The sequence below is a fragment of the Oryctolagus cuniculus genome, chromosome 3 (genome assembly GCF_051225735.1).
Source record: "Oryctolagus cuniculus isolate XC-2025 breed Fujian yellow rabbit chromosome 3, ASM5122573v1, whole genome shotgun sequence".
Lineage (NCBI taxonomy): Eukaryota > Metazoa > Chordata > Mammalia > Lagomorpha > Leporidae > Oryctolagus > Oryctolagus cuniculus.
The window spans coordinates 52,170,525-52,189,536 of record NC_142869.1 but is presented as its reverse complement, the minus strand read 5'-3'; positions in this window follow the sequence as shown (position 1 = coordinate 52,189,536).

Sequence of the window (19,012 nt, the reverse complement as noted above, 5' to 3'; positions counted from 1 at the left end):
CCGAATGAATGAATAAACAAGTAAATTTTTTTAATTAATAGAATACAATAAATCAAATTTATCTTTAAAAAGCAAAGTTTGCCACCACTACTGTTATCCAACAAAATGTATCCTTGATTTCAAAGACAAATCTACTGGTGACAACAGAAAAATATTCTGTGGGTCCACAATTTTTATCAGCTACACTTGAAGACTATTTCCTCAAGTGGAATGGTTGAAAGGGAAAAATACATGCATTTAGAAATTCTGTTAAATAGTATTCCTAAGAAGTGTACCATGGAGATGAAAATAAGCAGATTATCCATTAATATTCCTGATTCCAAAGAAAAACTAGTGTCATCCATCATATGATAATGATGTCTACCTCACCTGGGACTTTTTCCAATAACCTTTGGAATGAAAATATTCCTCTAGGAGAGGAATTTGTTTCCAGTGTTCTCAGAAAGCTTTCATCTGCAATTCGTAAGCTTCACACTCATTGCTTAGTGATTACAAATTGACTTTGTTACTTGTCATTCCAGAAATTTTCATCTAAGCTGCTTTTGAAACAGGTAGTGATGACTTTTCCAACCAGTCACACAAATAAACCTTGTCATTCTAAGTCTCAAATTTTTGTTTTCTACAGTTAATATAAAAGTACAAAAGTGTGTGTGCATGTGTGAGAAGGTGGTTGTGTGTGATGGTGATTATATGTGATAAATATAAACATCAAAAGGAAAAAATGTTCTGATTTATAAAATGTACCAGGTATTCAAATTTTGTTTCTTTCATTATGCTTCTCTGAATGTTCCTAAAACTTACTAAATACTTTTCTAAGACAATGCTACTTCTCTTTGTTGCAGAAATAACTTACCACTCCAAGCATAGTTTTCCTGTTTCTCTTTGTTTAGGTTTGGGGCTTGGGTGGGGGTTCCTTGTATTGTGTGTGGTTTTCTAAGAGCAGAGAATAACATTTTTTTGCAAAGTTCTGTTAAACTGAAATCAAGAATGCTAAAGTGTGAGTAGAACTTTGGATAAGATGTTTAAATATCCCAAGGTTCCATATCTAATACTGTGGAGGAGCTAAAATTTGAACATACATTTGCCAGCATCCAAATACTATACTCATTATACTACATCAATATCCAAGCATCACTTTCCAGGCTCATCTGCCTCTGTTCATCTCTCCCTCTAGTGAAATTCAGCAATTTGTGATTTCTTGAGTTTATTACTCTCTCTCACGTTTCTTTTCACTCTCACTGCAGTGTTTTTTCTTCATTTTTGTCTAAGGACAATAAGTTTGAAACAGTAATGATAAAATTGGTATATTGTTCCCCGAAGCTGCTGAAACAAAGTCCCACAAACCGGGTGACAGTAGAAATTCTTCCTTAGCTCTAGAGGCTACAATACAAAATCAAGGTATCTTCTCAGCAGGGCCATCCTCTCTGCCAGATTTCGGTGACAAGGAGCAATACTTGGATTCCTGGATTTGTATTTTATTGCACCCTTAGCCTTCTACCATCACATAGCCATCCTCCTTCCAGGTGTCTATCTGTGTCTCTTCTTTCTTACAGAGATACAAGTCATACTGGATTAAGGATCCACCCCACTTCATGAAGACCTAATCTTAACTTACATCTTAGCTACATCTGCAAATACCCTATATCCAAAAGGTCACATTCACAGCTATCTGGCCTTAGCAATTCAGTATATGTTTCTGCGGTTCACAATTCAACTTAAAATAAATCAGGCTAATAAATAATAGTAAAATGATATAAAATTATTGTTGACATTTTAAGAAAAAACATCTTCATATTCATTGTCAGTTATAAAAATTTAGTTGAGGGGCTGGAGCTGTGGCGTAATGTGTAAAGCCACCACCTGCAGTGCTGGCATCCCATATGAGTACCAGTTCAACACCTGGCTGCTCCACTTCCCATCCAGCTCTCTACTGTGGCCTGAGAAAGCAGTAGAAGATGGCCCAAGTGCTTGGGCTGCTGCACCCGCATGGGAGACTCAGAGGAGACTCCTGACTCCTGGCTTCGGATCGGCTCAGTTCCATCTGTTGCAGCCATCTGGGGAGTGAACCAGCAGATGGAAGACACCTCTCTCTCTCTCTCTCTCTCTCTCTCTCTCTCTCTGCCTCTCTATAGCTCTAACTTTCAAATAAATAAATAGATCTTTTAAAAAAATTTGTTGAAGCATTACTGAGTAACTTCACTAAGACTTGCTCTTCAGCTCACATTTGAGGCAGAGAGAGGTTTTCTCTCCTCTGTGCAGCTCTAGATCCCTATTCATATTTCTCCCATTATATTTAGATAAGATATAATTATTATCTACATGCAGATGTCTTCTAGTGCAGACTGTAATATCAGAGAATCTGTCTTATTCAGCTTTTTTCACCTTAGTGCCTCATATAATGGCTAGCACACAACAGACATGGATTAAATAAATGCTTAATTAAAACAATTATCTGCCAATTGTCACATTGATAAATGTCATAATGCAAACAGGTTGTATTTATTGAGTACTACTGTTTTGGCTGGGCATTGTCTAAGTATCAGAACCTGTGAATGTTGAGTTGCTTTTTCCTTACCTGCAAACTAACTCATTAGCTTGCCATTGTTTCATAGCTGCTAACAGAAGTGAATAAATTTTAAGGTCATAGATGAAGGACTTTATTATTCACGATACAGAACAGCATGAATTTCAAGGCTCCATACATTCTCTTCACCTCCCAGAATCTCTAGGGGTGATGTGGAGATGTGGAGACTCGCATGACACCAAGGTCATTAGCGAGGAACTCCATTCAGGTCTCACATGGAGGGGTGGGAACACCACTACTTGAGCCATCTCTGATGTCTCCTGGGGTGTGCATTAGCAGCAAGCTGAACTCGGGATAGAGACATGGGTATCAAACCCAGGCACTCTGATATGGGATATATACTTCTTAAATGGAGTCTTAACCACTAGGCCAAAGGCCCACACTGAATTCCAGTCATTTAAGAGCCTTCCTAGAAACTTACCCAAACTTTGTCTTAGGAGATGTTAATAGGATAATAACCCCGCTCTCTGCCCTGGTCATGAGAGTTACCATCTCTGTCGTTCAGGGCTGTTTCCTTTACAATCATCCTTGAAAATATAGTCCACAAAAAACAACAACAAAAAGGGTAAGACATTCAGAAGAGCTATAGAGAATTGTCTCCTAATAACAAATGCTTCATTTTCATTAGCTGGTTTACTCTACTTCAACCTCAGTTTATCCCCCCTCATAGAAAACAAATTGCTTGACATTAATGATTCAGTGAGGCTCCTTTGCCTGAGTTTTTTTCAAGTGTCATAAAAATCTTTACATCTCACTGCATTAATTTAATGAATGCTTATTATGTGCGATTTTGTTCTCTGCAAAGCAATTCTTAAATATTAGTGGACTAAATACTGGGCCTACCTCCTCACGATGTCACAGATAGTAAATGAGTTAATATTTGGAAAGCACTTTCATATGTCTGCTATAGGCTAAGTACTCAGTAGATTGTAGACAACATTGTTTAAATTGTAAAATGATGCATCGTTTGATTACATGCTTATATCAATTTATGAAATTACTAGAAGCAAAGCTAAGATTTACATACAACATGTCTGACCCCAAGGTTCACTCTACTGAACACCACACTGCATCACTCGTTATGCTTGCTTAACTGCACTTGCTGCTGTCACACACACCCTTCCTCTGTGTGAGAACTCACTTCCCTGGTATTACCCACCCATGGTTCTGATTCCTTCATTCTTCACTACGCACTGCCCTGTGGATCCCAGTGTAATGATACTTCTCTGGAAGTCTCATCTAGTCGTGTTCTTTCACTACCACCAATGAGGCAGACCTGGCACACAATTTGCTGAGTACTGGACCACCTTACCCTGTCTCCTTGCGTTTTATTAGAAAAGGTTCTCAAATGCTGTGATTCTCAAGCTGCTGGGTGTAGCTTTGGTGCATCACACCTGAGAAAGGTAAATAATGCATATGTATGAGTGTACACACGTGCACATGCACGCCAGGTCCCACTGTAATCTGTCAAAGGTTGAAAACCATTTCTCTGGTAAAATTTCACATACAGGAATCTGACTGATATAATCTCTTCATTTGAGGATATAAATTCTGATTTTTTTCAAAAAATTCTATTTCCATTTCAAAATCTTTTTAGGCAACTTGTCATCAAATTGTTATTAACTGCATTACTATAACCTGCTTGCCTCCATACTCAGTATTGTGACCAGGTAGTGAATCTTCCCAGACAAAAAGTCACATGTAACATTTTAGAGGGCCACTCCCATTAATCATCTGCTCCTTGGAGCTCCTGTTCAGGTTCTAACACAGCAGTTCTTGCTCAGACACAGTGACAGGGTCTTATTTATTTTTAGTACTAATAAGGATAAGTCTATTCTCTTCTCTTTCCTAGATATTAACACAGAAAATTCATGCTAATAAAGTACTCTTTTCTTAGGATAACCATTATTAGACTCTATGCTATTCTGCTTTATAATCAACATCTTTCTAATTTGTTCACATACTTGGACACATGTTTTAAGGAAATTTCTTTAATTTTCATGAGGAATCAATTAGGAATCATTAATTAGTTTGTCATTGATTTTTTTCCATGCTTCCTTTGATGGATTACCCATATCCTTCAAACTCACATCTATCCCAAGGAAATAAAATAGTACAAGGCTTGATGCCTGCTTAAGGGCTCACATAACACAGCTAATACATGAGGTTCCATAGTGGTTAAAACCATCTTCACTGATTATGGGCTGAATTGTGCTTCCCTCCAAACTCATATGTTGGAGTTTAATCCACAGTACTTCAGAGTATTAGAAAATAGAGTCTTTTTTTTTTTTTTTTGACAGCAGAGTTAGACAGTGAGAGAGAGAGACACACAGAGAGAGAGGTCTTCCTTCTGTTGGTTCACCCCCCAAATGGTTGCTACAGCTGGCGTGCTGAGCTGATCTGAAGCAAGGAGCCAGGTACTTCCTCCTGGTCTCCCATGCGGATACAGAGCCCAAGCACTTGGGCCATTCTCCACTGCCTTCCTGGGCCACAGCAGAGAGCTGGACTGGAAGAGGAGCAACCAGGACAGAATCCGGCACCCCAAGTGGGACTAGAACCCAGGGTGCCGGCACCACAGGTGGAGGATTAGCCAAGTGAGCCATGGCGCCAGCCCGAAATAAGAGTCTTTATTGATTTATTTATTTTGACAGGCAGAGTGGACAGTGAGAGAGAGAGAGACAGAGAGGAAGGTCTTCCTTTGCCGTTGGTTCACCCTCCAATGGCTGCCGCGTCTGGCGCACTGCAGCGGGTGCACTGCGCTGATCCAAAGGCAGGAGCCATGTGCTTCTCCTGGTCTCCCATGGGGTGCAGGGCCCAAGGACTTGGGCCATCCTCCGCTGCACTCCCTGGCCACAGCAGAGAGCTGGCCTGGAAGAGGGGCAACCGGGACAGAATCTGGCACCCCGACCAGGACTAGAACCCGGTGTGCCGATGCCACAAGGTGGAGGATTAGCCTATTGAGCCATGGCACCGGCTGGAAATAGAGTCTTTAAAGAGGTTCTTGGGAGTACTCAAAATAGGCTAACAATTTGATGCACGTGTAAATAGACAATCTTTACATATATATTTAACCTTTATTTTGTTTACCATTTCAACTTCAAATTCCAAAATTTGGACTTATTATATGCATTAAAATAACACATAATTAGTTTATTGGAATTATATTTCAATTTTATTCACCCCTAGACTCTAACATTAGTATGGAAATAAATTCTTTTTATCTGTAAAGGTGAAACGCAATATGCACTGTTTGTTTGCTTTTTGAATGTCAGTTGCCTGCAATTGCTTATTCCTGTCACTCTCAGCTGGTTGTGTTCAGAACTGCTGGCAAACCCTAGAGTTGCAACATGTAATTTGTACATCAGTTAAATAAATAATTGACACAATTCAGCATAGTAAAAATGATTTCTGTTTGTTTTTATTTCTAATTAACTGAACTGTCTACAATTTAGAAGTGGCAGGTCTATGCTATGTTTTGTAGCTATATGAGGATGTTTATAGAAATGGAATGGACATTTGAGTCAGCTCTGACCATATTTACAAATTTTTCCATTAATTATGAGTACTATTCTCATGATTGATGCTCAACACAGTCACCTGATGGATCACCTCTAAATTTAGTTCTCTTTAGTTTATGAGAGAAAGTAGGTAAAATAACACGTGCAAAGATGTTAATATAGTGTCTGTTCAAGAAATATTATTTTATCTGTATTTATCTATTCTGATCTAGAAATATTAAGTGTGTAAAACACTTGATGATTGAATGATAAAAAAAATAGATACTTAAAGGAGAAAGGAAGTTCAGGAAGAGAGGTGTGAGTGATGTAAGATCGTGTCAGTCTTAGTTCCCTCTGCTTGTGGCAGCAGCCAACATGATGCATAAAAGAAATTCCATATGATTACTCCTATTCCAATATTACCATTAAAGTTATCTTCCTAAGATGCACATATGATCGCTATTATCCTGAGTTGATTCCCTTTGTTGACCAGAAGAAATCCAGATCGCTTATAATGACATTTAAGTTCCTCTGTTATTTAGTCTTGCGCTTCCCTGCAGAATCATTCCTCTCTGCACATAGCATCTTTCACTGTGTTGCAGGAGCAATGAGATATAATGAGAGTCATGTTGTTTCACCTGCTTTCACTGATCTACTGCCCACTCTGATCGTGAGTATCACATACTCATCTTTTAAAACTCAGCTTCTGCGGGAAATCATACCTACATCTCCAAAGTGGTAATGATGATTCTCTTACCCAAGTACCCTCCCAGGAACCAGGTCCTTGTGGGGTTACATGACTGCCTTTTCCAGTCACATGTGACTATCTTAGAGGTGGGAACGTCCTTCTGGTAGTATTTGTACCCCTGGTATTTCCCTCAGTGATCAACAACAAATTGTAAATACAATCACTTATTTGTTAAATGAGTAAACTAACAACTAGACTAGCTAATATCTACCTAATGCCTAAAATGAGATTAAAGAAAATTCTTTTTTAAGCTCAAATATGTGTTTTGAGAAAGTAATGAATAAAGGACAACAATTTACAGGAAATCTCTTAACTGACCCACCTTATGAATGAGTTAGACTAGAAGTATAGTAAACTGTGAGGATTAACAAATGTCCTCTAGTGAAAATAATGTTCAATGATTCAAAGTTCAGAACTCCTGAAAGCCAATCATATGCTCCCCTTCCTGTGTCTATGTCTCCTTTGTTTCCTGTGCCCAGGTTTCATTAGTCATAGGATTTCTCTCTTCCCACATGGGCGCCGTTTCAAGTCCAGGCTGCTCCACTTCCTATCCAGCTCTCTGCTATGGCCTAGGAAAGTAGTAGAAGATGACCCAAGTCCTTGAGCCCCTGTACCCATGTGGGAGACCAGGAAAAACTCCTAGCTCCTGGCTTTGGAATGGTGCAGCTCTGGCCATTGCAGCCAATTGAGGAATGAATCATCGGATGGAAGACCTCTCTCCCTCTCTGCCTCTCCTCTCTCTGTGTAACCCTGACTTTCAAATAAATAAATAAATCTTTAAAAAAACTAAGAAAAAAAGTATATAAAATAAAAATATAGGTACTCTTCTCCAAATTCTTACATGTATTAGTGTCTCATGGCTGCTGTAACAATTGCCACTAACACTGAATTTTTTTTAACTTTTATTTAATGAATAGAAATTTCTAAAGTACAGCTTATGGATTACAATGGCTCCCCCCCCATAACTTCCCTCCCACCCGCAACCCTCCCCTTTCCCACTCCCTCTCCCATTCCATTCACATCAAAATTCATTTTCAATTCTCTTTATATACAGAAGATCAATTTAGCATACATTAAGTCAAGATTTCAACAGTTTGCTCCCACACAGAAACACAAAGTGAAAAATACTATTTGAGTACTAGTTATAGCATTAACTCACAATGAACAGCATATTTAGGACAGAGATCCTACATGGGGAGTAAGTACACAGTGACTCCTGTTGTTGACTTAACAAATTGACACTCTTGTTTATGGTGTCAGAAATCACCCCAGGCTCTTGTCATGAGTTGCCAAGGCTATGGAGGCCTTTTGAGTTCTCCAACTCTGATCTTATTTAGACAAGGTCATAGTCAAAGTGGAAGTTCTCTCCTCCCTTCAGAGAAAGGTACCTCCTTCTTTGAAGACCTGTTCTTTCCACTGGGATCTCACTCACAGAAATCTTTCATATAGGTTTTGGGGTTTTTTTTGTTTTGTTTTGTTTTGTTTTGTTTTTTGCCATAGACTAACCCTGAATTAAAGCACAAATTAACTATCTGAACTCAGGATGTCAGAGACTTGAGAAAGATCTGAATGGACAAGCAAGATGAAGCAGCCTGCATTCCTTCAGAAGAATCAGCCTCCTTGCCTTTTCCAGCTCCTACAAGTTACCACATCCCAACCCGTGTCCCATTCCTCCAATTTCAGGGCCAGCAACATCAGACTAAATATTTCTTGCTGTTTCTCTCTTTTACATCCCTCCTTATTGATAATGAGTCATGTAATTAAATTGAATTCACTTGAATAATGGCAGACAATCTCCCAGTCTCAAGGTCAGATAGTTTGCAAACATAATTCGACCAGCAACCTTAACTCCTTTGCTCAGTAACCTAGCCTACTCACAGGTACCAGGAATTTGGACATGGGCATTCTTCTATTATGGGTAGGGTGCTATAATGAATTTAGGTGGAGAAAAACAAGTATGCACTTATTATGTGTGGGGTATTAAAGGAATGTTGATAGATTAAAAGGAGAGCCATAGAGATAAAAAGGGATGATGGGTAATGACATAGAGAAAGGGAAAAGTGTAAAAATAACTGGCATGAGCCATCACTAGCCTATGGAGTGCATGTAGACTCATGTTTCTTACTAAGAATTCAAGGTTCAGGTGCCCCTATTTCAACTACTGCCAACACAGAAGAAAGAAAGTACAGAAACTAAGAAACACACAAGTGCATTGTGGTACAGCAGGTTAAGTCATTGCTTGAGACATCCATATCCCATATTGGAGTGCATGGTTTGAGTTCTGGCTATTCTGAACTTATTTTTTTTAAAGATTCATTTAGTTATTTGAAAGTCAGAGTTACACAGAGAGAGAAGGAGAGGCAGAGAGAGAGGTCTTCCATCCACTTGATCACTTCACAATTGGCCACAACAAGTGGAGTTGCACCGATCCAAAGCCAGGAGCCAGGAGTCTCCTCCGGGTCTCCTATGCGGGTGCAGGGGCCCAAGGACCTGGGCCATTTTCTACTGTTTTCTCAGGCCATAGCAGAGAGCTGGATTGGAAGCGGAGGAGCTGGGACTTGAACCATTGCCCATATGGGATGCTGGCACTGCATGCAGCTTTACCTGCTGCGCCACAGCACCAGCCCCTATTCTGAACTTCCAATTCAGCTTCCAGCTAATGCACCTGGGAGACAGTGGTTGATGGCCTGAGTACTTGAATTTCTGCCACCTATACGGAAAACATGGATGGAGATTCTGTCTCCTGATTTGGTCTGGACTAACCCTAGCTATTGTGGGCATCTGCAGAGTGAACCAGGGAATGGAAATTCTGCATCTCTCTCTCTCTCTCTCTCTCTCTCTCTCTCTCTCTCTTTGCCTTTCAAATACATACACAAATTAAAAATGTAAAACTTAAGCAGAACTTTATTAATGAAATTTCAGAAATAGCTAAGAGTTTGCCTAAAACGCAAACAAAAAAATCAATTATAGCAAGTGTTCCAGGAAAATCATATCCCAATCTGAAAGTAATGGTTGCAGAGAACAAAAAAGAAGAAATGTCCTCCAATTCATTTTATGAGGTGACACTCACACTAAGGCCAAAATCAGTCTAGGAAAACATTAAAAGCCAATTTTCTTTTAAAACATAGTCTAAAGTTTTTAAAATAAAATCAAACACTTAAAAAAGAAATGACTAAGTTCTGTTTAATCTCCAAAATGGAAAAATAGATGAAAGTCAAAATATTTTAATTTCCTTAGAGATTGAAGAAGAAAATATTATAATCCCAAATGAATCAGACTAAACTTTTAATAAATTCAGAAAATGTTTCTTTTCTAAAGAAACAAGTGAGAAATTTCCTTGCAAATGGAGAATACAAAATGGTACTTCTTAAGTCCAATAAAAGGCTTCACAAAAAGCTACAGCAAATGGCACATTTAATGGACAGATTAAAAAAAAAAGCAATGTTCCCTTTAAATCAATGAAAAGAAAGTGATGCCCGCAGACATAGCATCATTGGTCAAGAGGGTCAAGGGGGTAAGAGTTTCAGGACAGCTCTTTCAGAGATTTCTAACAGAGAAAACTCAAGAAAAATCACAAAGTATTAGAAGAACTCCACAGACAATATACACTTCATATCATATCCTATTTTCTGTTTTGTTATGCTTCACTCTAGCACTTATCAGGACATAAGATTTTATGTTTTTATTCATTTACTTTATAATAAAGATCAGAACATTAAGCTTACCATAAAAGCAATGATCTTCAACCAATTATTTATTTATTTTATTTTTTTTTTTTTTTACTACCATACTCATAGTGCTTGAAACAGTGCCTAGCACACAAGAAGTACACTGGTCCCCTGTATCTATAGTTTTGCTTTCCATGGTTTCAGTTATCCCTGATCAACCACAGACCAAAAATATTAAATGGAAATTTTCAGAAGAAAAAAAAGTTATCCATAAGTTTTAAGGTGGGCACGGTTTTGAGTGGTGTGAGGAAATCTTGCATGATCTCTCTCCATCCTTCATGGGACAGGAATCATTCCTATGTCCAGCATAACCATACTGTGTGTTCTGCCTGTGTATTAATCACTCATAGGCATCCTGGTTATCAGATCAACTGTTAACGGTTTTGCAGTGCTTGTGTACAAGTAACCCTACTTTACCTAGTAATGGTGCCAAAGTGCAAAAGCAATGATGCTGGCAACTTTGTCATAGTATAAACAATTTGTTATAATTGCTCTATTTTATTATTCATGATTGTTAATCTCTAATTTTTCTGATTTATAAATTAAATTTTAATATAGGTATGTATATACAGAGAAGAACTTATTCCATTTAGGGCTCACTACTATCACCCATAAGAGGGAACTACTATATTCCCTACATATTTGTTTTATGAATAAATAAATGAATGAGTGAACTCACAGTTCATTATTATTAAAATGAGCTATGTTCTATACACCACTAGCAAACATTAAGGAAGTTCAATTTTTAAAATTTATTTATATTACCAATAAAAATATCAGATACTTAGGAATATATCAAACAAAAAACACAAGTCTTGTATTGGAGAAAATTGTAAGTCATTAAAGAAAACTCAAATGTTTAGAGATAGGACTAAATTAAACCTAAATTTATCTATAAAGTAAGTGAATTCCTAGCTAAAATATCAATAAGGACTTTTTGAAGCTCAATGTACTGATTTAAAACATATATTTAAGAGTAAAAATGAAGAAAAACAAAAAAATTTAAGAACAAAAATTGGGGGAATTAACCTGCTCTGTTCTCACTGTACAAATTCATATAGTGAAAGCCTAATCCCTAGGTTGATGGTATCAAGAGGTGGGGCCAGGTGATTGGGAATGGGAATAGTGCCCTTGTAAAAGAGGACTGGGGACTTGTTTACCGCTCCCAGCCTGTGAGGACTCAGAAAGAAGGCATTGTGTCATGACTCACGAGATACGCCCTCAGCAGACACCAAATCTGCTGCTACCTTAACCTTGGTCTTCCCAGTTTCCAAAACAGGAAGGAAGACATGTTCATTTCCTACTAGCCATCTAGTTCATCGTATTTTATTACAGCAGCCTGACCAACTAAGACATACTCCAATTAGGAAGGAAAAATATTGTCAAGTTCAAATATTTGAGATGATATGCTTATCATTACAAGAACAGACAAATGATGACTGAAAAAGAATACAGGTATTTGAAAAACAGCACTTCAATGAAAGAAAAATGATATTTTACAGAGATAGAAAAATCTGTAGGGAACAAAATGCTAACTTTGCATAGCATTTCATTTAAGAAAATAAAGGTGAACATTCAGGACAGCAGCTTAAGTCAGCACACATCCCATATTAGAATGCCTGGCTACCCTGCTTCCTAATGCAACCTTCTGCTAATGTGCACCCTCCAGTTTTACTGGAGTAAGTGACATCCTTGCTTAACTGTTATCCATAATTTTATGTTATTATTATACATATTTATTATATATTCACAAAATATAAGGTATTTCGTTAATTTAAGCATGTATAAATGACATCAAATTGACATACCTGTTAATAATGTTTTCTTCAGGGTTATGATTTAAATTATATCAATGTGAATAGGAGCGACTACTGTAAGTTTTTATGATATGATTATACTTATTTCCTTTTTTGGTAATGTACATTGAGAAAGTTCCTAAAACTTCACTGTTAGGCTTAAGAACTGGGATAACATATGGATGAGGAGAGAGAACTATGTAGCTGGACTACCATCACTGATCAGTGATCCTACTAATAATAAAATTCATAATATAAATTCATCCCACCACTACCTGTGCAACTTTGTCCTGTTTCCTTGAGGCTCCAGGTTTGTGAAGCGGGTTGAAGGGTGCTCCCAGGGCAGTAAATCCCTCTACCCCCAAGCTGGCTATTGCATTCATGCCCAGGAATGTTTCCAAGGCCAGCTCCTAACAGTGCCTCATCACACTGTGAGCTCTGCTATTCTGGTCAGAGCTGCTCTAGCATTGGAAGTGGCATCTAATTTGGGTCACGTATGATCCGAGACCAACTCTCCTGGAGCACCTCCCATTAACCCAGCCATCACGGTGCTTTCTTGGGAAGTGTTTAGTGTCCTTTGCCTTCAGAGGACCTAACCAAGGCCCAGCTCAAACTGTAGGAGTAATTGTAACAACTTCCACCATAAAAGAGAGTACTTCCTTTTTAATGTCCTTTTTGCTGAAAGACTCCTCTAGTATCATACCAATATTTTTGTTGTTGTTTCAGAAGACTTTGAACTCTTGCTGCCAAGAAGATTGAAGGGGCATTTTTTTAAAAATTCCTGGTGATTTTTTAATAGTTTCTTTACATTCTGCACTCACGTGGGAGACCCCTAAGAAATTCTTGGTTCTTGGAGTCAGCCTAGTCCAGTCAGATGGCCGTTGAAGCCATCTGGGGAGTGAGCCAATGAAGGGAAGATGTATCTTTCTTTCTCCCTCTCTCTAATAACTCTTTCAAATAAACAAATAAATCTTAAAAAAAAAAACAGGGAAAATATTTGCAATAGTGTATCTGTCTTGCAACTGCTATTTAAGCAAAAATGAGAAATAATCTCACGTTCCCGGCAGAGGCAGTTTTTATAAGGAAACAGTAGCAACAACAACCTTCATCAGTCAAGAGACGGCATTTCGGAGGTTCCTCTGCAAGCAAGTCCGATGTACTCTGGGCCCCAGAAGCTGTTGGCGGCTTCTACAGAGCAGCCCTGAATGCCTAGTCTCTGACTGATCAGGACTTGCCAGTACAGCTCATCTGCGTTTAAATGCCCCCTTTAAGACATCTGAGTGTGGGGATGATGATATTCTGTCTCTACCTTTCAAGCCATCTACAATTTAAAATAGATGATTTTGATTATGGTAGAAAAAGACATTTTTACCAGAATTTAAAACTTTAAGTGGAATGAAATATGCTTCCACAGCTCAATTTCAGGCATCACTGAGCAGGAGGGAGATTTGCCCGCTTTCTCGTTCCCTTTGAGGCTCTGGCTTTACTGATGTCTAAATCTCAATTCTGATATCCACATATTTCATTTTACATAATTGATTCAAATTCTTTCATTTCAATACATTTCATTTCTATTTTAAAAACTATTTATCTTTTAGATAATCATAATACCTAAAATGTAAAACAATGATGGTTTAATATGCATTAATACAATGTCATAGAAAGCCACTTTTGTACTCCCTGAGGATAGAACTCAAAGATTTACAATGATATTGCTTACTATGATAATATTATCACAAAATATAATTTAACTGAACATTTTCAAAGCATATATCCCTTTAAATGTGTATTTCTTTGAAATGGCACAAGCATATTCTATATAAAGAAATCTATAGTAACTAACCCTTCAAGAAAATAAATTGTACACATTTACTTTTGAAAAGGCAAAAGGCAGCCTCATATGTTGAGGATGAATTCAAATGATGTGTCCTATATCATTTAGTGGCTTTTCTCAATGCTTCAAAACTCCACTGTGACTGGGACACACTTTATTTTACTGATGAAAGAAGAAAAACAGCCGGCGCCATGGCTCACTAGGCTAATCCTCCGCCTGCGGCGCCGGCACCCCAGGTTCTAGTCCCGGTCGGGGCGCCGGATTCTGTCCTGGTTGCTCCTCTTCCAGGCCAGCTCTCTGCTGTGGCCCAGGAGGGCAGTGGAGGATGGCCCAGGTCCTTGGGTCCTGCACCCACATGGGAGACCAGGAGGAAGCACCTGGCTGCTGGCTTCAGATCGGCAACGTGCAGGCCGTAGTGGCCATTGGCGGGTGAACCAACGGGAAAAAAAAAAGGAAGACCTTTCTCTCTCTCTCTCACTGTCTAACTCTGCCTGTCAAAAAAAGAAAAGAAAGAAATAAAACAGATAAACTCCCTCTATCCACTTTTTTAGATCTTAGGAATCATGTACAAATAATTTTGTCAGAAGTCAAAATTTTATTATTCCCCAGACAAGCTGCTTGAGATTTTCTGTAGCAATTTTGATACAGATTCTGCCACATTCCTGACACGATAAGAAGTGTTTGACAGATAATATCAGGACACAATCAGAGTGCATAGCCATTCGTACTAGAAGCACTTGTACCTAAGAATCTTACAGGTTTATTATAGGAACATCCACATGACTGTGATTTAATAATGTTACCTTCAATTTATTCAGTAAACAGTTGTCAAATGCCTGTTATATGTCAGGCACCAATTTGGTACTAAGGAAGCAAAGACTAATAAAATGAGTTTCTTGACTAAAGGACTTCCAGGCATTTCAGGCACAGAAAACCGACACTGTGGCAAAAAAATTTCCTACATGAAGGATCTCTGTGAGTGAGACCCCGATGCAAAGAAGGGGCCATCAAAAAAGGATGTACTTTTCTCCAAAGGGAGGAGAGAACTTCCACTTTGCTTATGGCCTTATCTAAATACTGACGGAGATTGTGGACTCAAAAGGCTTCCATGGCCTAGACAGCTCACGTCAAAAGCCTCGGGTGATCACTGATGTCATACATAAGAGTGCTAATTGTTGAATTAACAACAAAGTCACTGTGCACTTACTTCCCATGAAGGACCTCTGTCCTCAATGAGTTGTACTAGAATTAACTGTAAAACTTGTCCTCAAAGAGTTTTTATATTTTGTGTGTATGTGTGCAAATTGTTAAAATCTTTACTTAGTATAGTATAATCTTCTGTCTATAAAGTTAATTAAAAATGAATCTAAATGGAGAATGGGACTGGGAATGGGAAAGGGGGGTGGAGGAGGGGTGGTAGTGTGGGTGGGAGGGTGGGTATGGTGGGAAGAATCACTATATTCCTAAAGTTGTACTCATTAAATAAAAGGTTTCTAAAAATAATAAAAGAAAGGACTCTCAGCACCATGGGTTGCCAAACAAGGATAATGAAGTATATAAATATATATAAAAAAAGAAATATGGAATGGGCACTGTGTCATATCAGGTTAAGCTGCTGCTTGGGATTAGAGTGCCAATTCGAGTCTCTGCTGTACTGCTTCCAATCTAGCTTCCCACTAGTGTGCCTGATGCGAGTCAGCAAGTGATCTGCCATCCTTGTGGGAGATTCAGATTAAGTTCCAGGCTGGCCTGGCCCAGCATTGGCTCATAAGGGCATTTATGGAACCAGAGGATAGAAGATTTCTCCCTCCCTCTCTCTGTCTCTCTCTCTCTCTCTCTCTCTCCTTGTTTCCCTCTCTCCCTCTCTCCTCCTCTCCCTCTACCTCACCCCCTCTCTCTCCCTCTCCCTCTTTCTCTCTTCTGACTTTCAAGTAAATGAAAATAAATTTAAAAAATTAACTTTTAAATAAAGTATGATGTTATAAGAATTTAATAGGGTTAATACGATTTTACTTGTTATAATGTCTCTATGAAGCAATCCATTATTATGCATAAACACTCATTATCCTTTCTGGGTGGCAAAGGAAAATCACAACTTCCTTAACCTACTGAGGCCATGTGAGCCCACATGAATTGATAAGCGACTATAATAAGAGGATAAATAATGCATATCACACAGGAGCAGAAAATTTAAAAGCCAGTATGTGATGTTTCATTTTATCTTTCTTTCCACTTTGACTCAAGTTAATGTTTCTGCTGAAAGCAGCAATGTCTTCCTCAATCCTGCAGTGAAAACTGCTTAGAGAAGGGTTGGAGCTAACCTGGATTGCACACACAGTGTCCGTGAGGAATAAACCGTTGTTGGTAAGTCACTGAGACTCGGAGTTATTTGTCACTGCAGCAGAACCTGTCCTATCCTGACGATACAGTCCCTTAGCATTGCAGAGCATTGTTTCACAGAAATGCTCTCGTAAGCCTGCTTGAGCCCTGGAGTCATCGGTGGAATCATGGGTGGTTCCACAGTTGCACTAACAGGACTACCATTCTCCTTGAGACTGAAGCAAGCCTGGGAAGAGCAGGAAAGAATGGCCCAAGGCCTAGGGCCACTGACAGTCACGTGGGAGACCCAGAAGAAGCTCCTGGCTCCTAATTTTGGCCTGGCACAGCCCTGGCCATTGTGGCCATTTGATGAGTGAACCAGCAGAATGGAAGACCTCTCTCTCTCTCTGGCTCTACCTCTCTCTGTAACTCTGACTTTCAAATAAATAAATAAATAAATCTTTTTAAAAAAGAATTTAGAACCATTTCAATAAAAGGATAAGGAATATCTCCTTAATGCATGTTTGTCAATGTAGTCTCTTTGTGAGAGAGACATGTATTTATTCACTGTTGTGTTTGAGTTTCCATAAGGACATGTTCCAGAGCCTCCTTCCACAAATCCCAAATCTGTAGATACTCAAATTCACTATATAAATGGCATATTTGCCTATAACCTGTGCATATCCCCCAGCATACTTGCTTGTAACTTGTGCATATCCTACAGCATACATTAAATCATCTATGATTACTTAAAATACCAAAGGCAATGGAAGTGCTATGTAATTTGTTTCTAGACCACATTGTTTAGAGAATATCGGCTGTGAAAAATCTGTACATGTTTAATACAGATTGCAATTTTTTTCTGCTTATTTTCATTCCATGGTTGGTTGAATCCACAAATGCAGAACCGAGTATATCTTACTGTCTTCTTAGTAACTCTAGTGCTTGAAATTTTAGGATAGGAATGGAAGGGCAGAAATAATTACAGAAGGTTCTGTCTGCAAATGGTATAGGACAGTAAATAGTCAAATACCACAGACAACATTTGTTATATAATTTCTTAGATTATAAAATGTATGTTCTTGGCACTGTGCCAGTCATAGTTTCTTATTCCAGTGTACCATTTTAAAGGTCCTAGTCTTGTGAAACAAGAAAATACCTATACTTACAAGTCAGAGGTAGCCTCCCTCTTCTAGAAAGTAAATCACTTCAGAACCTAGTACCCTAACTCGAACTGACACCAAACTACTTAGAGAAACTCAATAAAACATTTCTCCTAGGCATGTTTTCTATCAGTAAAATAATAATAAGAATACTTTGATGTTAGAATGTATCTGATTAAAGAAAACCAAATTTTATTCAGTTATCACTTAATCTTTTATATTATCTCTTAAGTACACTATTTGGTCTTTGATAAATTTCAACATGTTGATTTTAATCATATCTGATACATTTCTAACTCTGATCCAAATATATTCTAACTTGTATGACTCATTTAAAATATATTACTAAATAGTAATATAATTTGATATCAATAATTTGGTTCAGTTTGAATTCTATAGGTGTTTTTAATGCATGCTTTTTTTTTAAGAAAAAGCAATCTATAGGAACAGAGGGAAGAGGTGAAAGGACTCACAAAGATGAATATCACTACTGAATACTTTTAGGTACAGAAAATTCTTGATTGCTCAGAGAATTAACTAATTTCAGATATTTTGGGAAAGCTGAGTAGAGGTTGAGAGGATGTTAGAGAGCAAGTAAGTGATATTTCCTTGTATGAAATCAGGAATTTGGAGTTTAGGTTTCAACTTTTCCTCTTCTATCTTCTGTAAGGACTGCTGATCAAGGATAATTAGCCAGATGATAGCTCCTTACTGGGGAGAAGGGAGGAACAGATGGAGGCCACAGCTGCAGAGCCAGGAAGAGCAGTGCTTCTCAAAACTGACTATGCCCACAAATCACCTGGGTACTTTGTTAGAATACAAATTCTGAATCAGCGGGTTTGGGCATAGGCCTCAGAGTCTGTAATTCTAACAAGCTCCTACCAACTACCTATGCAGCAGATTTTTGTCTCACAGTTTTCAGTAGCAAGGTTGGAGTGAAATAATTCTAATGTTTTATCTGTGATTTACTCATTACCTCAGTTAATCGACTATCCATTCAATTTTTTTCTTGCACTAGAAAAATAGTTTCTTCATAGGTGATAAACCAATGATAATGATACAAATCTCTTTAGGTTATTCATCTACCATTTCAGTTAAATGGAGTGAAAGTGGGAAAAGTGAAATTGAGTGAGAAAAAGATATTTTCACAAAAAAAGCCATTCAAGAAAATTAAGCAGGCAGAAACAAATGAAATGAGTGATACTTTATCCAAATGATAATTTGTTCTATATTAGACAAAACAACATTTCCATTTAAAATGTCTTCAATAATTTGTGTAATAATAAGTCTCTTTGGACCTAGCTAGTTAGTTGTCTTAGAGCAATGTGAGAATTTTATGTATT